Here is a 22358-nt window from a genome sequence, read left to right as displayed (position 1 = left end):
AGTTCAGGCCCCCTGCCTGGCAAGCAAGGGTTTTCCTCCAACTAGGCTCCCATCATCTCTCACCCTCAGGTCACTGCTCTCTGGCAGGGACCCTGGGCTCCACCCACAACACCTATTCCTGTTCCCTTTCACCCCTGCACCCACACTGCCCACAGAACCAGACCTGGGAAGGCTAATTAACATCTGATTCTACCAACAGTCAGAAAGCTGAACACAGTCCGCCTGTGTTCCAAGCACTTTCTCCACAAGTGTGAAGGGCTTGGATGTGTTGTTTAGGGCTTCCACAGTGGCCCAGTGGTAAAGAATCTGCCTGCCAAGGCAGGAGACCCAGGTTCAATCCCTGGTCCAGGAAAATCCCACATGCTGCAGGACAACTAAGCCCCTACACAACTACTAAAGCCTGAGCACTCTAGAGCCTGTGCTCTGCAACGAGAGAAGCCACGGCAATAAGAAGTCCACACACTGCAACTAAAGAGTTGCCCGCACTTGCTGCACCTAGAGAAAAGCCGGAGCAACAAAGAAGATCCAGCACAGCCAAAAATAAAAAAAGGATGAACTGTAGGAAAAAGCACCATCTCTGGACCATTCCAAATTCTTCCCAGCACAAGCCCCACCCTGCCCGCCTCTGATTCCAACCTCTCTGTCTCAAAGCTGTAACTGTCTCAGAATGACACTCCAAACACTTACAGTTAGTTTCCTCAGCTGTTTCATAACAATCCTAGGAGGCTGGGATTGCTGCACGAAGATGTAAATACAAATGCATATGTACACAGACATCACCTCACTTCTCTAGAGAGTACAGGGTGATACACTGCACTGAAGATGCAGCATTTAGGTCCAGGGGGTCAAGAGCAAGAAAGGACAAGTGTCATCTCAAAGCTCCATCTTCTCAAAGGTGAGAAGGACAGCATAAGGATTCCCATACTTTGCCCTCCTGATTCCCTGTCTCTGCCCAACCAGAGCTCAAGAGAGATTGTCAAAGAGTATACTCAGATGGATTCCAGAACAAAAGCAACCACATCTCTGGCTATCATCCTCAGATATGGATCAGGGCCAAGAGAAGACCCACATGGACAAGCTCCCCCTTCTCAGGTGGCAGTCTCTGGACAACCCAGTACCGTAAGTGATTTCCCTAACGTCACAATGAATTTCCACTTGCCCTCCCCCACCCCCTACCAACTGCTTGCCTATTAAAAAGGGATCAACATTCTAACCAGACTTAAAGGCTTATCCTCTACTGCCAACTCCAACCCCAGGGGGACAATCGGAATGCCACCTGGAAAGGGTTTCTGACTTTAGTTTGCTTAGATGATTAAGAATCTATCTGCAATGAGAGAGACCTAGGTTTGATCCCTATGTCGGGAAGACCCTCTGGAGAAGGGAATGGCAACCCATTCTAGTATTCTTGCCTGGAAAATCCCATGGACAGAGTAGCCTGGCAGGCTGCAGTCCACAGGGTTGCAAAGAGTTGGACACACCTAATTGACTAACATTACTACTACAGACATCCTCTAGTTTGGGTGACTTTCAAACCCAAACAGAGAGGGGAAAAAAATAAATAAAACACAGATATGAGAAGTCTTGTGGTAGCACTATTCACAATAACAAAAACTTTGGAAGCAACCCAAAAGCCCATCAGCAGGAGAGTGGATAAATAAACTAACCGACTCTCACAACAGAATAGTATACAATGTGAATCAACTACAGTGATAGTAATGCCAAGTGTATATCACAAGCTTGCAATAACTGCTTTTTGAATGCCACCCGCTGAAGGACAATTCATTCTTCAGGACTTCTCTAGATGATCTGGAAGGACTGCCTGAATCTAAAGACAGGGAATCTGAGTGAAAGAAATGCCGGAATGCTGGTGGAATAAAAATACTAAAATAAAATCAAATCTCTTAAGCAGATTTCAGCTTCCTCTGGGCACTTACCCGCAAACTGTCCAAGTCCCTTCTCTCTTTTTAGAGTATAACGTACACGCACGTAACACACCCACGTCTGACAGTGTGCAGCTCCCTTTAGCACGTCAGAAGCATTCTTACCCCAGGGCCTTTGCACCTGCTATTCCCTCTGCCAAGAATGCCCGCCCCCCCGCCTAGATTTTCATATCAAGTCTCAGCTCAGACATCACCTACTCAAAATGCAGGGCCACCCGGTTTAAAAAAAAAAAAAAAGCCTGCTCCCAAGGCATTCAAAGTCCTAACACCCTGTTTTATTTACCATATATCACTATCTAACAGAGTTTTCTTTCTTTCGTTTTGTTTACATGTTTATTATCTGTCTCCTCCTACTGACTATAAACTCCACAACAGTGGAGACAGACTCGGCCTATTTTCTTCCCCGAACCCAGAGAGGCCAGTGCCTGGCACCCAGACAACCCCCAGAGAATAACTTTTTTTTAATAACTTTTTATTTTTTTAAATTTTTGAGTGGAGGATAATTGCTTTACAATATTGTGCTAGCTTCTGCCATACATCAACTTGAATCAGCCATCGGTATATGAATGTCCCCCCTCTCTTGAACCTCTGTCCCATCTCTCTCTCCATCCCGCCCCTCTACGTTGTCACAGAGTACCAGGTTGAGCTCCCTGTGTAATACAGCAAATTCCCTTTGGCTATCGGTTTTACATATGGCAACGTACATGTTTCAGTGCTATTACTCTTTCAATTTGTCCCTCCCTCTCCTTTCCTCCATGGCCACAAGTCTATTCTCTATGTCTGAGTCTCCAGCCCAAAGAATATCTGCTGAATGATGTGTTAATTTCCCGTGCCCCTCCTTGTTGCAGTGTCCTCAAGTTTAGAACCTTTTTGTTCTTTGGCCTCAACCCCCAGTTAAACTACTATTAGCAATTTGAGGGGAAGAGACACCCCCTTCTGCAGCATCAATAGAGCTGAAGACACCCCCAGAGAGCCAGAGAAGTCTATCTGGAATTGGAATATAAAAAAAAGTAAAGTCAAAAAAAAAAAAAAGAAAGAAAGAAAGTAGAATATTAGGTGGAATGGAGGATCCAAAAGGAAGGTGGGGGGAGAGGCGCAGACAGGCAGCCTTCCTTCCCCACCCCAGCAGCAAACGTGCCAAGGACAGGCCACCATCTGATCACATGGCCAAGAATACCATGTTAACTTCTCTCCATGGCAGACAGAGAAAAGGAAAGGAAACCCCCAAGTACAGGCGGTTTCTAGAATTTCTCAGCTGGTCATGGAAACGCGAGTCTGGTCCCGTTGCTCACAACCTCTCTTTTTGTGCCAGCTGCACACATCCTGAAATGCAGGGGGAGGGGCTTGTGGCCACCGCCGCCAAGAAGAGGGAGTGGTTTGAGCAGCCAAGGTCAGAGGTGCAATTTGGCCAGCAGAGCCATGCACACCATGGTTTACCCACGGTCAAGGCCTCTGCTGTGGGAGGCACCCCTGGATGTCAGGAGGCAGCTGAGGCGGGAGCAACAGGAACTGGGACAGAATCTGCTCTGAGAGCTGGTCAGACTGCCCCTGAGGGCACTCTGGCTAGTGGCCCGAGTCTGGGGGAGTGGGTGACTTTGTACATTTTGTGCTTTGCTGGGAACGGTGATGAGAAAACAGTTGTGGTTTGCTACCCCCTGGAAACTCCCCAGCGGCCTGGTATCCTGAGGACTTGCCCAGCCTCTCAGATAGGAAATGGTCAGCGTTGAAATCTACATACGCTCATCAGTGTCACTGGTGTGTCTTCTCGGAGCAGGGGGAGAGGTGGGGAGGGAATCCAGGGCCTTCCACCAGGGAAAACTGGGCCAGCTCCCCTGCCGGCCAGCACAGCTCCACCTCACCCCAAGCCTCTCATACTCTGTGCTTTGAGAAGAGCAAGTCCCCAGGGCTGGCCAGGAGCCCTCTGGTTTCCAGGAAAGGAAGAGAGTAGTCGGCAATACCGGAGAAGGCAATGGCACCCCACTCCAGTACTCTTGCCTGGAAAATCCCATGGATGGAGGAGCCTGGTAGACTGCAGTCCATGGGGTCGCAAAGAGTCGGACACGACTGAGCGACTTCACTTTCACTTTTCACTTTCATGCATTGGAGAAGGAAATGGCAACCCACTCCAGTGTTTTTGCCTGGAGAATCCCAGGGACAGGAGAGCCTGATGGGCTGCCATCTATGGGGTCGCACAGAGTCGGACACAACTGAAGCGACTTAGCAGCAGCAGCAGCCAGCAGTACAGCTTGCTCCCTGGGACTTACATGGTTTCCCCTGACTAGCAGGGCACACATGCCCACCTCACTTGCTCCCACACAAACCAACTTTTCAGGCGTTCAGTAAAAATGAGAATAAAACAGTGGGTTTGGGTTCTGGTCTGCCCCCTCATCCCACCATTGAAAGAGCAACACAGAAATTTTGGGAGTCACAGAACATGGGGTCACAAGACTAGGACATGACTTAGTGACTAATCAAATATATCCCACTTTTCTTATAAGGTTTCTGCTTTTAGTAGCATGCTTGGAAAACCTTTTGTCACCCTGAAATTATAGAAATATATACCTGCTTTTTTCTGGCATTAAAAAAATTTACATCTCTAATTTATTTAGAATTTAATTTGACATAGTGTGAGAAAGAGAAACTCACTTAAACAACAACAAAAAAAGGAGTTAGCTAATTACCCCAGTTGTTTTTTAATGAACAGTCTATTTTCCCTGTAAACCTCAACAGTAAAGTCTATAAAAGATAAGAAACAGGGGTGAAGTCAACGACATCCTTTGTGTAAAGAAAATCCACAGGGGACCGCTCTGCCAGTGAAATCTAACAGCATGGCTAGGGTGCCTTCTCTTCCCCTTCCTCTTTCCTGTTCAGAAATATAGGTTCAAAAATCACGAGAAGTCCTACTTGCCAAGGATGGCAGAGCAGAAAGATCCACTGAAGACAGCCTGGGTTCCTGCAGGCACCACTGAGCAGGAACCCAGCCTCCTCCTAATCGCCAGAGGCTTTACATGCTGTTGCCTAAACTAGCCTTGTTGGACTCTGGTATTTGCATCTGAACACTCCTGTAACTCATCCACAATCCTTTCTTCCCTAATTTTATAATAATAGGAATTGCTAGGATTTATTGTTGCCAGGCACTGTGCTAAGCAATTTGTTTTCATTAGCTCATTTAATCTTCTCAATAACCTTACTAGGATAGATTCTGCAGTACTTCTCCAATTATAAGTAGCAATGGCAGGTTTTCAGAGTTGAAAAAGATACTACATTAAATGCACACATCACTGAGACTCCTCCCTAGTTCAGAAACATGAGAACAGAACAAAAAGGCATTTTAAAACTGAGGAATGGAAGTACGCATTCAACAATAAGTGTCTATCAAGTACCAACTGTTGTGGGCACAGGGAATACAACAATGACCAAAAAGACAAAAATCCCTACCCTCTTGGAGCTTGCTCTAATGCAAGGCTAATAGTAAAAAACTGCAAGCAATCTAAGCATACAAAAGAAGGGAATTGCTGGGAATTCCCTGGTGGTCCAGTGGTTAGGACTCCAAACTTACGCTGCCAAGAGCTCAGGTTCAATCCCTGGTAGGGGAACTATGATCCCACAAGCTGCACAGTACAGTCAAATTAAGGGGAAAAAAGAAGGGGATTGCTAAAGTAAAGTGAAGAAGTGAAGTCGCTCAGTCGTGTCCAATTCTTTGCAACCCCATGGACTACTATGCTCCTCTGTCCATGGGATTTTCCAGGCAAGAGTACTGGAGTGGGTTGCCATTTCCTTCTCCAGAGGATCTTCCTGACCCAGGGTTCGAACCCAGGTCTCCTGCACTGTAGGCAGGCGCTTTACCGTCTGGGTCACCAGGGAAGTTCCTAATCCACATAACAAAATATATAGTTCAACTACAGAGATTTAGAGCTTGGGCTCCAAGTGCAACAGACCTCAGTGTAGATCCTGAAACACACATTTACTAGCTTCAAGGCATTTCGTCAAGTCACAACATCAAGGAGACTTCCTACAGGAAAACAAAGCTACTAACAGTCTCCCTTGGAGCAAATGAGAAAACTGAGTAAGATACTAAGTATAAATACAATGCTAGATATACAGTAATGGCTCAATAAATGTTAATATTCAGGAAAATAATGACATGGAAAGACATCATATGCTAAGTGAAAAGAAAAAAAGAGGCTACAAAACTCTCTGTATAGCAGAACCTGTTTTCCTTACAAAGTATGCATTCGCAAAAAAAGATGAAAAATATTTAACAAATTGCTAGTTCTTGGTGGTGAGTTTAATGGTGACTTCTGTTATCTTTTTTACTCTGTATTTCCTACAATGAACCTGAATTACTTTAAGAAGAAGGTTCAGAGGGTTCTCTGGTGGCCTAGTGATTAGGGTTCCACACTGTCACTGCCATGGCCTAGGTTCAATCTTAGATGGGAAACTCGGATGCAGCCAAAAAAAAAAAAGAAGAAGAAAGTTCACTTTCAAGTTCAATTAGGAAATGGGAAAGGCTTAATGATGACCCACTGGAAGGCAGCTCTCTCCCCTTTTTTAAAGACCTTCACTTAAGAGTCTGGCAGTGGACTCCAGTCCTAATCTGCATGAGCAGAACTTCCTGTGTGCCTGGTCCCCTAACGTGGGTGCCCCCATGAGCAGTCTCACCATGGTTCTTCTGAATCTGAGTTTCCTGGGTGAGACCCAGGTAACTGTACACACAGCTCTGATCGATCAGCCTGCCTCTTGTCTGGGGTACTGGTCTGACATTCTGGTCTAGTCAGGACTGCTGGACTAGACAGACAGACTATAATATCCTGTGGTTTATCGAAACTCTTTGAAGTCAGTTCACCCTCTCTGGCCAACAGGTACCACCGTTTCTGCCCTGCCCTTCCTACAGGGAAACTAACTCTCAGTGAGAACTCCTTGCACAGAGACAAGTTGTTGGCATTACAAAGAGTCTAGAATGTAGAATGTAAGCCAGAGTCCTCAGTAACTGATACCCACCTGGTTCTCAGACGTGTAGCAATGTGAGGGGAGCGGGAGACCTGAGGCTAGGCCCTGGTCTCCCCAACAGCCAAGCCTGCCTTCTGTCTTTAAAAACAAATCCAACTTTTTTTTGAAGCTCTGTGAACCAGAGTTTACAAAGGACAGTTCCCCCCATCCTGAGTACAGTGTGTAGACTGTGCATGCTTGGGTGCTAAGTCACTTCAGTCCTATCCGACTCTTTGCGACCCAGTGGACTGTAGCTCGCCAGACTCCTCTATCCATCGGATTCTCCAGGCAAGAATACTGGATTGGGTTGCTGTGCCCTTCTCCAGAGGATTTTCCAAACCCAGGGCTCAAACCTGCTGCCTCCTGCAACTCCAGCATTACAGGCGGATTCTTTACTGCTGAGCCACTGGGGACGCCCAATGGGTTGAATTCAGTTCAGTTCAGTCGCTCAGTCATGTCCGACTCTTTGTGATCCCATGAGCTGCAGCACGCCAGGCCTTCCTGTCTAATACCAACTCCCAGAGCCTACCCAAATTCATGTCCATTGAGTCGGTGATGCCATCCAACCATCTTATCTGTTGTCCCCTTCTCCTCCTGCCCTCAATCTCTCCCAGCATCAGGGTCTTTCAAATGAGTCAGCTCTTTGCATCAGGTGCCCAAAGTATTGGAGTTTCAGCTTCAACACCAGACTTTCTAATGAACACCCAGGACTGATCTCCTTTAGGATGGACCGGTTGGATCTCCTTGTTGTCCAAGGGACTCTCAAGAGTCTTCTCCAACACCACAGTTCAAAAGCATCAATTCTTTGGTGCTCAGCTTTCTTTATAGTCCAACTCTCACATCCATACATGATTACTGGAAAAACCATAGCCTTGACTAGATGGACCTTTGTTGACAGAGTAATGTCTCTGCTTTTGAATATGCTGTCTAGGTTGGTCATAACTTTCCTTCCAAGGAGTAAGCATCTTTTAATTTCATGGCTGCAGTCACCATCTGCAGTGATTTTGGAGCCCCAAAAAAGAAAGTCTGACACTGTTTCCATTGTTTCCCCATCTATTTGCCATGAAGTGATAGGACCAGATGCCATGATCTTTGTTTTCTGAATGTTGAGCTTTAAGCCAACTTTTTCACTCTCCTCTTGAGGCTCTTTAGTTCTTCACTTTCTGCCTTAAGGGTGGTGTCATCTGCATATCTGAGGTTACTGATATTTCTCCTGGCAATCTTGACTCCAGCTTGTGCTTCATCCAGCCCAGCGTTTCTCATGATGTACTCTGCATATAAGTTGAATAAGCAGGGTGACAGTATACAGCCTTGATGTACTTCTTTTCCTATTTGGAACCAGTCAGTTGTTCCATGTTCAGTTCTAATTGTTGCTTCCTGACCTGTATACAGATTTCTCAAGAGGCAAGTCAGGTGGTCTGGTATTCCCATCTCTTTCAGAATTTTCCACAGTTTATTGTGATCCACACAGTCAAAGGCACACTTTGGCATAGTCAATAAAGCAGAAATAGATGTTTTTCTGGAACTCTCTTGCTTTTTCCATGATCCAGCAGATGTTGGCAATTTGATCTCTGGTTCCTCTGCCTTTTCAAAAACCAGCTTGAACATCAGGAAGTTCACGGTTCACATACTGTTGAAGCCTGGCTTGGAGAATTTTGAGCATTACTTTACTAGCGTGTGAGATGAGTACAATTGTGAGGTAGTTTGAGCATTCTTTGGCATTGCCTTTCTTTGGGATTGGAATAAAAACTGATCTTTTCCAGTCCTGTGGCCACTGCTGAGTTTTCCAAATTTGCCGGCATATTGAGTGCAGCACTTTTACAGCATCATCTTTCAGGATTTGAAATAGCTCAACTGGAATTCCATCACTTCTACTAGCTTTGTTTGTAGTGATGCTTCCTAAGGCCCACTTGACTTCACATTCTAGGATGTCTGGCTCTAGGTGAGTGATCACACCATCGTAATTAACTGGGTCGTGAAGATCTTTTTTGGACAGCTCTTCTGTGTATTCTTGCCACCTCTTCTTAATATCTTCTGCTTCTGTCAGGTCCATACCATTTCTGTCCTTTATTGAGATCTCTAGTCTTTCCCATTCTATTGGTTTCCCCTATTTCTTTGCATTGATCACTGAGAAAGGCTTTCTTATCTCTCCTTGCTATTCTCTGGAACTCTGCACTCAAATGGGTATATCTTTCCTTTTCTCCTTTTTGCTTCTCTTCTTTTCACAGCTATTTGTAAGGCTTCCTCAGACAGCCATTTTGCTTTTTTGCATTTCTTTTTCCTGGGAATGGTCTTGATCCCCAAATCCATGTCTACCCCAAAACCTCAGAATGTGACCTTATTGAGAAATACAGTCTTTGCAGAAATAATGATTTAAGGATCTAGAGATGAAGTCACCATGGACTTTCAGTAGTCCCTAAATCCAATGATTAGTATGTTTACAAGATAAAGGACAGGGAGATTTCGTCACAGACAACAGAAAAGAAGACCATGTGGAGATGGAGGCAGAGAGGACAGTGATGCTGCTACAAGCCAAGGAACAACTGGAGGCACCAGAAGGTGGAAGACCCAAGGAAGCATGTACCCCAAGAGCCTTTGGAGGCAATGTGGACCTGCTGACCCCTTGATTTCAACCTTCTGGCCTCCAGAACTGAGAGCAAATTTCTGTTCTTTTAAGCCACAGAGTTTGTGGTCATTTGTTAGGACGGTCACAGGAAACTAATATTTAGATGCTGGAATTAAGGCTTAATATCTTTTATCTGGGGCTTCCCTGGTGGCTCAGTGGTAAAGAATTCACCTGTCAATGTAGGAGACCCAGGTTGAATCCCTGGGTCACGAAGATCCCCTGGAGAAGGAAGTGGCAACCTACTCCAGGATCTCTTGCCTGAGAAATCCCATGGACAGAGGATCCTGGCGGGCTACAGTCCACGGGGTCACAAACAACAACAATCTTTTATCTGAAACTATCCTGCTAGAGTTGGCAGAATTCCAAGATAGGCCTCAACGACCTTCTCCTTTGTATGTGGGCAGGAGCTGAAAATATGAGATATCACTCCTGTTATTAGGTAACATTATCTGCCAAAGGGATTTTGTTGGTGTCAGCTGACCAAATCAGTTGACCTTAAGACAGGGAAATTGATCTTGTATGAGTCAGAACTAATCAGGTGAGCTCTTAAATGGGATAGGCTCCTCCTGGCCAAAGGGGTTTGAACCATGAGAAGGAGTCAACATGAGAGAATAACTTTTCCAATGTGGAGGTCCAGCAGACACCAAGTAACCAAGTGATCCAGGAAAACATCACCATTAACACCACAAATGCCTTGATATGATGCTCTTAAAAGGATGCAACATCATTTTTGTTGATATTCTTGCTAAAAATTCGTGACCTTATCCTAAGGGAGAAAGATACGGGATGGTTACAAATTGGAGCAGAGAAACGACAACTGAATGCAACGTGGGATGGCAGACTGGATCCTGGGACAGAAAAAAGATATCAGCAGAAACAGTGGTGAAATTTAAATGAGGCCTGCAGTTTAAAGTTTTGTGCCAATGTTCATTTCCCGTTCTTGATGATTATACCACAGGGTGAGAGGATATAAAGGAACTCTGCTATATTTTTTGTGACTTTTAAGTCTAAAGTAAGTTGAAAATTAAAAGTTTACAATAAAAGGAAATAACTGAGCAGAATAACAGAGGTTGCCTCACAGCCTCAGGATTACACTTTTTCTCCCATACTTCTTTATACTTTTCAGGAAGTATGCATTACTCTTGATAATCAAGGACACAAGGTTGGCTGGAGTAAGTGGACTGGTGCAAAGGACGTTGATTTGGGGCCAGTGGTGTTTTTCTGGAAAAGAGCACACTGACCCCAAGACAAGGCTGAAAAGACCAGCAAGTCTTTGATAAACAGCTAATACCTACCAGAGACTATTGGTACCTTATACCCCATAACCCTAGTGATCCAGGAACATACATCTTAGTGCCACTATTCATGGTCTTCCTTGATGGGGAAGTAAAAGTCTGTCTGCAATGCAGAAGATGTGGGTTCGATCCCTGGGTCAGGAAGATCCCCTGGAGAAGGAAATGGTAACCCACTCCAGTATTCTTGCCTGAAAAATCCCATGGGCAGAGGAGCCTGGAGGGCTACAGTCTATGGGGTCGCAAAGTTGGGGACACGACTGAGCAACTAAGCACACACACATCATTATTCACACAGCTCCCCTGGCAGGAACCCGCTGGCTCAATTCCACCTCTAGGAAGCCTTCCCAGATCATTCTCGCCCCCAAGTCGCCTCACCTTCGACTGGCCTCTTTCAGTGTCTCTTGGCTGTTCCACTCAATGGAGCTTAAAGAGTGCCACAAATAGCATGTGAAGCTGCCAACATGTACTCAGCTCATCTCAACACATATTTTACAAGCCTCCTTGGAACAGAAACAGTGTTTTGCCTGTCTTCATGGAGTGGGCACTCTCTTAGCTGAGCTCTGCTGGCTGGGCCCATCCCTGCAGCAAAGAGGCCCTCTCTGTTGTCACTGTCCAGGATTCCTTTGTTGAGAGTCTGCTGTGCCTCTTTTCAAACTTCTTTATGCCAGTTCTGTTTGGTTTTAAACATAACTGAAACATAAATGCAGAGAGGAAAACTTTTGATTTCTACAAAAATGAAACTAAGTGCTCTAGAATGGCAATTCCCAAAACTGTGGTCTTAGATGACACCTGGATACACTGAGACTGTGTGAGGAGGCTGGAGAGGTGAAAATTAGTTTTATTAGAAAATTAAGATGTTAAAAGCTTTTTCACTCTCATTTTTCAGCGGCTATGTGAAGTATGATGAATATGTGCCTGTGTAGTTTTCTGAAATTTCCGAGGTAGAAGTTTAGGGTATAAATATATGTGTTTTCAGAGATTAACTCAGTTTGTTCTCAGACTTCCACTGAGTATTTATCAGCAAAATTATTCTATACGTACTATAATCTGTTATATCTAATAAATCATTATTTTGAAGTCCTGAAGATATGCAAAAATGTAAAAATAATGCCACTTTTTCAACTTTTTGGAAGTTATTTTCCATAAAAACATGCATTTCATGTTACCATGTAATTATCTTATTTCTATTATTTTAAATGAATAAACAACTCTTTATATTTAATTTTTAACATGGTAAATAGCAGGTTTAGCCAATAAGTGGAAGACTAAATTAAGGAATCCTAGGATCAAAAAGTTTGAGAATTGCTCATCTTGAAAAATGTGTTACAAATGGGGGAGAAAAAGATTAAATTCAGTTCAGTTCAGTTCAGTCACTCAGTTGTGTCCGACTCTTTGTGACCCCATGGACTGCAGCACACTAGGCCTCTCTGTCCACCACCAACTCCCAGAGTTTACTCAAACTCATGTCCATTGAGTTGGTGATGCCATCCAACCATCTCGTCCTCTGTAAATTAAGTGTGTGCATTAAAAAAGTAGGATGCTGCACATGGACTGATTTGCAAATGTCTTAGATTCTTGCTCTATCATTATTTCTTAATGGAGACTAATTAACAGATGTATATATCCTGTCACCCAGCAATCTCACTTCTGTGAATTTCTTTTGTAGTCATATACATAGGAAATGCCATTTAGTAAAGTTATTCCCCGTAGCACTGTACATAATGACAAAATATTGGAAACAACCCAAACTAGGGGAGAAAGGGAAGCAACACATGCTGGTTTAAAAACTATCATGCTTCCCTATCCTGGAATAATATGCAGCTATAGTAAAAGTGTTTCCTGGGCTGACAGGGAAAGATCCAGAATAGTTGCTAGGTGAAAAAAGCAAAGTGCTAAACAATGCCTAAAATGCTAACTTAGAGCATTTCTAAAACTGGGATGGGGTGGGCAGAGGTGAGACTTTTTACTGTACTGGGTGGGAGTTTATGGGGGTGCAGTTAATGTATGTGTAGTTGCTTTTTAAACCTTTTTCATCTTTCTAATCTTTAAACTATGGATTATATAGCATAGAAAAAATTTTTTCCTGTTAAAATTTTTTTCTTCCATTTTATTGAGACATAATTCACATATGGTAAAAAAAAAAAAAAAAAAACCAATTGTAATAAAAGAAACCAGAAATCACAGGTCATACATGCAGATGTGACTTTTATATACAATTTGCAAGTGTAATTAGCAGACCTAGATCCAAAGGCAAAGCCTCAGCCCTAAATCAAAGTTTTGGCAAATAGAAATATATATGCACACAGAGGCTGTAGAGAGGGGGAATTGGATCAAGGCAGTCAAAAGGTAGAAACTTCCAGTTATAAGATAAATAAGTACTAGGGAAGTAATGTGTAACATGCTAAATATAATTAACACTGCTACAGGTCATATTTGGGGGTTCCCTGGTAGCTCAGCAGTAAAGAATCCGCTTGCAATGCAAGAGATGTAGGTTCCACCCCTGGGTCGGGAAGATCCCTTGGAGAAGGAAATGGCAACCCACTCCAGTATTCTTGCCTGAAAAATCCCAAGGATAGCGGAGTGTGGTAGGCTATCGTCCATGGGATCATAAAGGATGGACACAACTGAGCAACTAAACCACCACTAAACTTTCATATGTGAAAGTTGTGAAGAAAGTTAAATCCTAAGACTTCTTATCACAAGAAAAAAAATTTTTTTTCTATTTCTTTTATCTTTTACCTCTGGGATGATGTATGTTCATTAAATTTATTGTGGTACTCATTTCATAACTATATAAATCAAATCATTATGCTGTACAACTTAAACTTATACAGTGTTGTTATATCTCAATAAAATGGGAAGAAAAAAATGCATGAACATGCTTTTAAGAAAAAATGAACTGTTTAAAACATGGATTTTAAAAACATCCCCAACTTTTAGCTGACATTTTAATTACTAACACTGCTAAGAGCCTCTAGGGACCCAATGGTAATAAATTCAGGACAGTCACATTCTCATTCCACCAAAGCCCAGAACTGTCCCAGGCCTGAGGTTGGAGAAAGGTTAGGAGGCCTGATAATGCAGTCAGATCAGAGGCAGGTAAGTTGGTTTCCCATGGACGGACATGCCAACAGCTCTCTCAGGGTGATTCTGTGGCCACCTTCCCTCTCGCCTGTGGGAGGGTTCACAAGGGTCTCTGCTTCTTCTTACCCAGGGCCAATAAGGAGTCCCCTCTGGGAGCCTCGATGGCCACAGTAAGGGTGAAGACAGCTGAGCCTCGGAGACCTTGTGGTGAGGCTGTCCTGCTTGCCCGGACAACGCATGAGGCCCCTGGCTGGTGTAGACTCTGGACTCCTTATCTGGCGGGCAGTCTGCCAGCCCGCCAGCCTCAGAGTTCAGAGAAGTTCCATTGTATCCAGAGAGTCCAGGCTAGGGCCCTAGCAGCATGACCCTTCCTCACTCACTCCCCATCCTCCTGTGTCGGCAGGGAGTCTGGAAAAAGGAGAAGGGAGAAGAGTTCTCCAGAATAAATTTCTATCCACACAAGCTGAGAATTCCCGTCCCCCAAATAAGCACAGGGAAAACTGGCTCCTTTTTCTTCATGTTTTCAAGGAAATGTCTGAGATTTCCAGCAGTTTTATCATCATACTTACGAATAAAAGTTGCACCTCTTTTTCCAGCGGGCTACAGTCCACGGGGTCACAAAGAGTCGGATGCAACTTAGCGAATGAGAACGCATGCACGCTGGCCCTATCGAGCCTCTTGGCCAGTAGCAAGAAATGTAACTTGGAAACACCAGTTAACCTCTAGATCCAGTTTCTTTAGCTGTAAAACAAAGGGTCTAGACTCGAAGATTTCCAAAGTCCCTCCAGTTCAATATCATATCACCATCGGCGGTTCTGCAAAAACGCCTAAGCGTTACTTTCTTCAGGCATCAAGCGCGAAAAGGCTGGATTATTTCGGAGGTCCCGATTTCCAGAAATATACATCTATTCACGGCACTAACTCTTAGATCTCAACATCCTGTAAATACTGGACCCGGATTGAGGGTTGCTCCTGGAACTGAGGTGTAAACAGGTAAGGAAAACAGGAAGTAGGTGGAACAGTTCTAAAACAATCCAGTCCAGTGACTGATCTAGTGCGTGCGCATGCGCAAACATGCGCGCATGCGTGCAGATGCACACACGTCACTAGTCTTTTCCACCTATTACCGGTCCGGAGAAACAGTACTTCCGTTACCTGAAAGAATCAGCATAGCTTGCAAAACTAAAGGTGGGGGGGGGGAAAGGCTCTGTGGAACTGTGAATATGCCAATGCCTGGCACGCCACAGAAAAGGAGCCTACCCAGAAAGGCACGGAGGTTGCCTCCACGTTCCCTAGATGAATCAACCTGAAGCCTGGACTCACACTATTCCTACAACCCTAGCTACCTATCAGCTCCTAGGACTCCTAAATCATCCACTTTACCCCAGAGAAGATGATAATGTTGATTCAGATGATAACAAACCTCTACTACGCTTCAAGTACAACCACGACGTGCTGCATAGCGGTTAGGACAGGTCTGCAGAAGCAACGTCTCCTGCTGGAGAGTGATGGGGCAGGATTTGAACAGATTTATGAGCTTCCCTGGTGGCTCAGAGGGTAAAGCGTCTGCCTGCAATGCAGGAGATCTCGGTTCCATCCCTGGGTCAGGAAGATCCCCTGGAGAAGGAAATGGCAACCCACTCCAGTACTCTTGCCTGGAAAAATCCCACGGACAGAGAAGCCTGGTAGACTACAGTCCATGGGATCACAAAGAGTCGGACAGGACTGAGCGACTTCACTTTCTTTCACTTTCATGTGGCTCAAAGGGCTCCCCAGGTGGCTCAGTGGTAAAGAGCCCGCCTGCCAATGCAGGCGAAGCAAGAGACCTGGGTTTGCTTTCTGTATCAGGCAGATCCTCTGGAGGAGGAAATGGCAACTCACTTAAATATTCTTGCCTATAAAATCCCATAGACAGAGGAGACACCTGGGCTATAGTCCATGGGATCATAGAGAGTCAGACACAACTAAGCAAGCACACACGCATGTGGCTCAAAAGCTAAGAATTCTTCTGCCACCTTGTACCGTCTCTAGTAGAATGCTATCTTCTCTGAACTTGACCAAACACAACAATGTGACCTCTATTATGTTGCTACCTTATTCTTCATGTAAGGATGGATGTTCTTTCTCCCTCCAACAAGTGGAGCCAGGAGCCAGATCCCATACCCTTTTTGTACTCTCCAGTGGCCAAGTGCAGAGCCAAGCACAGATCAGGAACTGCGTATTTACAAACTGAAGTGATGAAATACTGAGAGTCACAGGGCTCTGGTACCTCAATGCAGTGTTCTTGCCTCAATGACAGGGCCAGTCATTCTGTTTGGTGCTTTCTAGTCATACCTGCAAACCAGGAAGCGTACCACTATATAGTGGCTGTCACAGTTTATGAAAAACTCACCTCTGAGCATCCAACAGGAAATGGATTGTGTAGTTTTTAAAATTTCACCTACTAAAGTTATGAGTCTCGACATTCTTTCTCTTGCTTCATCAAGTTTCTCTCCGTTTTTATGGCTCTTGTTTTAAAAGTTAAGGATTCATTGTAGATGCTGTGGATAAGAGACCACAGATCTAATCTGCCCTTAGCACTGACTCCATTCACAAGACATGGGGCAAGTTAGGAGCAGAGGTGGGACAGAAGCCAGGTAGCTAGGCCAGAACTCACCAGGTTATCACTGCGCTGCAAGTGGGAGACCTAAGCAGCCTGGGGTTCCTAGAAAAGAATGACTCCAGGCAAATCCCAGCCCAGGCAGGCTCCAGGAAGAAGGGTCAGGTCAAAGCTGCTCCTACCCCCACTCTATCTTAGGTTCCCAGGAGAGGAGTCAGCCCCTCACCAAATCATGCTCACATGCTCAGGATACCCAGACCCTAGTCAACTCTAGAACCTCCAAACGGAAGCCACAACCCAGAGCAGAGGAAAATGTGACTCAACTGGACCTCCGGATCATACGGTATAACTGTTTGGATGGTATTTTGTCCCATTGCTCTAACCCACCAAGAGAGGGCAGCCTGCCCCAGACCACCTAACCCGGTCGGTAGGAACCAAAAACAGCTAAAAAGCCATGCCCACAGGATGAGCCAGGTCAGAGTTTAGTTAGTCCCTCCTTTGCTATTCTTCAGCTCCTGCTCGGGGCCAGCTGGGAGGCACCGGGCTTTTGTCTTCAGCTGCGAGGTGGTCTGGCCCAGGTTAAGTGGGCACTCAGCTCCTGGAAAGCCAAGTCTAGATACTATTGTCCCATCAGAGCCATCCCGAGAGCTGCCCACCAGATTTGCCCGTCTACTCTCTGCTTTTCTCCATGCTCGAGTCCATGGGCTCCAGGACACCTCTCTCAGCCTTAGTGCGGCTACCGACATCCTCTCTTGCGCCCAGATCCCGCGCTCTCCAGTCCAAGGGGCCGTAGCTGCACCTTCCCTTCCCTCGCCACTGAGGACCCCTCGTAGTGGCACCGCGGCCAGGTGTCGCCTCCATGTAGCGTCCGGGCCCGTGTGTGGGTCCACTAGAGCGACTTCCGAAACCGCGGCTGGGCTCCGGGTTCTCGGAGCAGCCGTGCCCCCACCCCCACTCAGTGACCCGGAGCCCCGGAGGCGCACTGCTCCTCCGCGCGATGCCACATCTCCGGGGCACGGAGCTGCCCCTCCCGCATGGCCTTCCGCCCTCACCTGAAGCTGGGCCGACGTCACCCGGCCCCGCGCACCCTCACAAGCCAGGTCCCCCGGGCGACCCGCAGCAGCAGTGGTAGCGGCAGCGCAGCTAGGTCGGCGTGCCCGCGCGCCCTCAGCCCCCTGCCGGCGTCCTTCCTCGGCGTGGCGCGCATGCCCCGCTATATACCCTGCGCGTCACGGCCGGGCCCGCCCCCGCCCTCGCCCCGCCCCACCCCACTGTCCCCAGGGCTTGCCACGTGGGCTCCGGCCGGTGGTAGGGCGACTTATGAGTGCTGCCTGCCAGCCACCCGCTAGACCCAACGGGAGCTTGGCTTGCCCAGGCTTGCGGGGCAAGCCAGCGTCTTTCTGCGCCTTGGGGCCTGAGCTCGAGCCCCTAGCTCGCCGAGATCCTAGCTCACCTCCTAGCTCTATCGGCTTCATCTTCTAACCCTACTGCAAATTCCATTCATCTTTCACTGAGGTTTCCTCGGGAAAGCTCCCATCAAGACCTTTCCCTCCTTCTATGGGAAGCTCTCATGACCTGGTCTCCATCCTCTCGGAGTAACACTACCAACCACCTGATATGTGTGTGTGTATGTGTATCTTAACACATCTGATTAATATAAAAAGCTGCTTTTTCCTCCCCAACTCGATTCTGAAATATCCTGGGGGTGGGGGGAACGCACCCGTAAGTAATAATGTTTCTTCTGCATTTTGCCACCAAACAAAAGAACAAAAAAATTCCTGTTCAGGTTCCAAATACGCCGTATCATACTCAATTTTCGAATAAGACGTCGCACCACTCTACCAAAATGATCAGACTCTCTAAGAAACCATAGTGCTTAACGGAGGCTGGGAGGAATGTTAATTTTTGTGTGAGGAGTGTCCTAGGACTCTTTTCTGATGTGAAGCAGTTCTATTGAGATGGATATCTAGCCTCGGAAATGCAAATTTCTTGAAAAAATAAGCCACCCATTAAACTCCCATTGTTCTAGTCTGCTGGACGTCATGATTATTTCCTTTGCAGCTAGGCCAGCTGCCACCTGTGTCTAGGGGACCCAAAGGAAAGGCCTTCTAAGCAGAACTGCAGCCTGTTAGTACCTAAGGCCCTGTTACAGCTCAGTGACTGGCGCTCTGTAGACACCAAGTGTCTCTGAATTTGCACGGAGAAGGGGAACTGCATCCCACTCTGCAAGTCCTGGGGAGAAGGCGGCCCAGGACAGCAATGCTTGTGATGAAAGGAAAAGGAGACAATCTCTGCAGCGGATGGCAGGAAGAATCCGGGCCTCAGTGGCAGCCTGTTCCTCCTTAGGAGGAGGGTAGAGAGGGAAAAACAGAGAAAGCACTGAACCAAAGCCAGAGCAGGCCAGAATGTTTATGCCACTTGAAGAGACAAGCTGGGCTGTGGGGTTTTTCTGAAATTTAATTATCCTTACCCTGCAATTATAGTCCTCTAGTGGAGTTAAAGGGTGGGGTGATACTCCTCTCATTTTCCAAGAGATTGCAAAGTAATGGTATGCCTGCACAATCTCCTTCAGAGCCCCTTCATCTCTGTAATAATCCTTTATGTTTGTCTTCCCTGGTTAAACTCAAGTATTTTTCAGACATGATGTCATCCATTTGGGACTCTCAACCCCATCTCCAGTGGGCTGTCAGAAATGGCCCAGTCTCTACCTCGCCTTCCTTTTCTTGAAGTTCTGGAACAAGAATGTGAAACTCACCCGGTGATTAAGTAAAACAAGCATGCTTCTAACACAGGGAGCTCTGAACAGTTTGAAGCCCATAAATACATATTACAAAGAGGTGTTACACTGTTCCTAAAACTGAGGCCTCAAAGCAATCCCCATGGCTCTTCCAGGCAATGTGTCAATAGTACAGGCTGGGGGGAAGGGTGCCTGTCACAGAGACGGGAGGGGAGGGAGGACACTGACACCCTACCGCCGGGCCTATCACAGCATTCTCACTTGTTTGCAACCAGCAAGGAGCAGAGCTGCCAAAGTCCACCAGAGCTGATAAGCTATCAGTAATCCATTAGGGAGTTCAATTAATTATTAACACAGCTAAAAATCAAAAGGTCTTAAGCTCTACATATCCACCCACCTACAAAATTCTTTAGGTATACCCAAAGTCCTCCCTTGGTCACTCAGTCTTTCCTGCCTAGTGCCAGATTTGGAGCCTCAATTCTTCCTTTCTTCCAAATATGCTCCTTTTTCCACTCATTCCCCCATTTCCACTTGTTAAAATTCGAATTCTTCAAAGCCACCACCTCCATTCAGAAAAGCTCGATTCTCCTGAAGCCTATTTGATCTACCCTTTCTTTTTTTTTACTGTAACCCACTGTAAAAAAATATTTTGCACTGCACCTTCGTTACAAATAACACAGCAAACAAAAATCTTTAAAAACTGCCTTAGCATATGCAATGTACTGATATTTTATAGTCTATTTCAATTTTTTTAAAATTGGTTAACAAACCCAGTAAATTGATTTCATTGGACTGGAATTCACAGAATTAAAACCTTTTATATGGTTTATGATACTTGCTCCTTGGAAGGAAAGCTATGACCAACCTAGACAGCGTATTAAAAAGCAGAGACATTTCTTTACCAACAAAGGTCCATCTAGTCAAAGCTATGGTCTTTCCAGGAGTCATGTATGAATGTGAGAGTTGGACTGGGAAGAAAGCTGAGTGCCAAAGAACTGATGCTTTTGAACTGTGGTGTTGGGGAAGACTCTTGAGAATCCCTTAGACTGCAAGGAGATCAAACCAGTCCATCCTAAAGGAAATCAACCCTGAATATTCATTGAAGGCCAGATGCTGAAGCTGAAGCTCCAGTACTCTGGCCACCTGATGTGAAGAACTGACTCACTGGAAAAGACCTTGATGCTGGGAAAGATAGAAGGCAGGAGAAGGGGATGACAGAGGATGAGATGGTTGGATGGCCTCACAGACTTGATAGACATGAGTTTGAGCAAACTCCAGGACTTGGTGATGGACAGGGAAGTCTGGTATGCTGCAGTCCATGGGGTCGAAAAGAGAAATGACTGAGCAACTGAACCAATGATACTTGCTTTTCCTCTTAAAAATTATTTCATTTCCATCTCTCACCTCCATATTGAACCTTAATCTGTCTTGATTACCAAAGATTTCTGTATATACCTGCATCCCCTAACATCTTGCACAGAACAGATGCTCAGTAAATATTAGCTGGATGAATGAATAGGCCAGCTCACTAAAAGTTTGGGGAATATTTAAGGAACTAAGCATAAAAATCTGACATCAGCAAGACTGCTATTTCCCTTTTGACAAGGTATCTCAGCTGCCTGCCTTTTCAAAGGATATGCAGGCAGATTTCTCAAAGCTGAAGTGAGTAGAATGGCCTTGGCAAAGAAGCCAGAGAAATACAAATACAAAGCCCAGAGAACATACAAAGTTAGACTGGGCACTCAGGAAACCAAAGCTGGTTCTCTGGTATATTGACAAGGTAGACAACGTGATCAGTAGGGTGGGGCAAAGATCCCCTTTCTAACCCCCAACTATCAGGTCAGCTCTATAGACGGAAGAGAAAAGCCAATAGCCAGGTTTCTAAGGGGAAAAAATGAGTTTTCTATGTTTTGGCATGTCTTAACAAATTCAAGAGGATCAGAAGGAATGTGCAGGTTCTAGTTTACCCAAAATCATGCCAGAGGACTAGCAACCTACACTCTGCCAGCCAAAAGAGAACATCCTTAGAAGCCTTATCAATTATTTCTGTTACCATTTGATGGTTTCAGCGGACAGACAGTTGGGAAAAATAACACTTGGTTCAGGAGCAAGTTACCTATAGGAATTTATCCTTTTCATCTAAGATAGCTCATTTGCTGGCCTTTAATTGTTTAAGCGACTGAACTGAGTATTCCTTTCTAATCCTTTTTATTTCTGTAAGGTCAGTGGTCCTCTTTTTCATTCTTGATTTTAGTAATTTGAGTCTTTTTTTTTTGACAATTTAGCTAAAGATTTGCTAATTCTGTTACTCTTTCTAAAGAATCAACTTTTGGTTTTACTGATTTTCCATACTGCTTTTCTTGGAAGGAAAGCTATGACCAATTTAGACGGCATATTAAAAAGCAGAGACATTTCTTTACCAACAAAGATCCATCTAGTCAAGGCTATGGTTTTTCTGTAGTCATGTATGGATGTGACAGTTGGACCATAAAGAAAGCTGAGTGCCAAAGAATTGATGGCTTTTGAACTGTGGTGTTGGAAAAGACTCTTGGAGAGTCCTTTGGACTGCAAGGAGATCCAACCAGTCCATCCTAAAGGAAATCAGTCCTGAATATTCATTGGAAGGACTGATGTTGAAGCTGAAACTCCAATACTTTGGGTACCTGATGCAAAGAACTGACTCATTTGAAAAGCCCCTGATGCTGGAAAAGACTGAAGGCGGGAGGAGAAGGGGACGACAGAGGATGAGATGGTTGGATGGCATCATCGACTCAATAGACAAGAGTTTGAGTAAACTTTGGGAGTTGGTGATGGACAGGGGTCCATGGGGTCTCAAAGAGTTGGACACGACTGAACGACTGAACTGAACTGATATTGCTTTTCTATACTCTGTCTCATTCACTTCTGCTCTGATCCTTATTGTTGCTGTTGTTCAGTCAGTCAGTCATGTTTGACTCTTTGGGACCCCATGGACTGCAGCATGCCAGACCTTCCCTGTCCTTCACTATCTCCCAGAATTTGCTCAAACTCATGTCCATTGAGTCGGTGATGCCATCCAACCATCTCGTCCTCTGTCCTCCCCTTCTCT

The 22358-nt window shown here is 45.4% G+C and overlaps 1 protein-coding gene across 2 annotated transcripts in view; it reads right to left on the bottom strand.

The window, feature by feature from the left end:
- Positions 1–17732, bottom strand: part of SLC39A14 (solute carrier family 39 member 14) — a 51482-nt gene extending 33750 nt beyond the window's left edge. For both annotated transcript variants that reach the window (XM_019966308.2, XM_019966307.2), the window contains exon 1: positions 17586–17732. The gene's annotated coding sequence lies outside the window, so the exon portion shown is untranslated. The remainder of the gene's footprint in view (positions 1–17585) is intronic.
- Positions 17733–22358: the final 4626 nt, after the last annotated feature.

The sequence above is a fragment of the Bos indicus genome, chromosome 8 (assembly GCF_029378745.1).
Source record: "Bos indicus isolate NIAB-ARS_2022 breed Sahiwal x Tharparkar chromosome 8, NIAB-ARS_B.indTharparkar_mat_pri_1.0, whole genome shotgun sequence".
In the NCBI taxonomy this organism is placed as follows: Eukaryota; Metazoa; Chordata; class Mammalia; order Artiodactyla; family Bovidae; genus Bos; species Bos indicus.
Note: the sequence above shows the minus strand (reverse complement) of the source record. Positions and strands in the feature narration are given on the sequence as shown.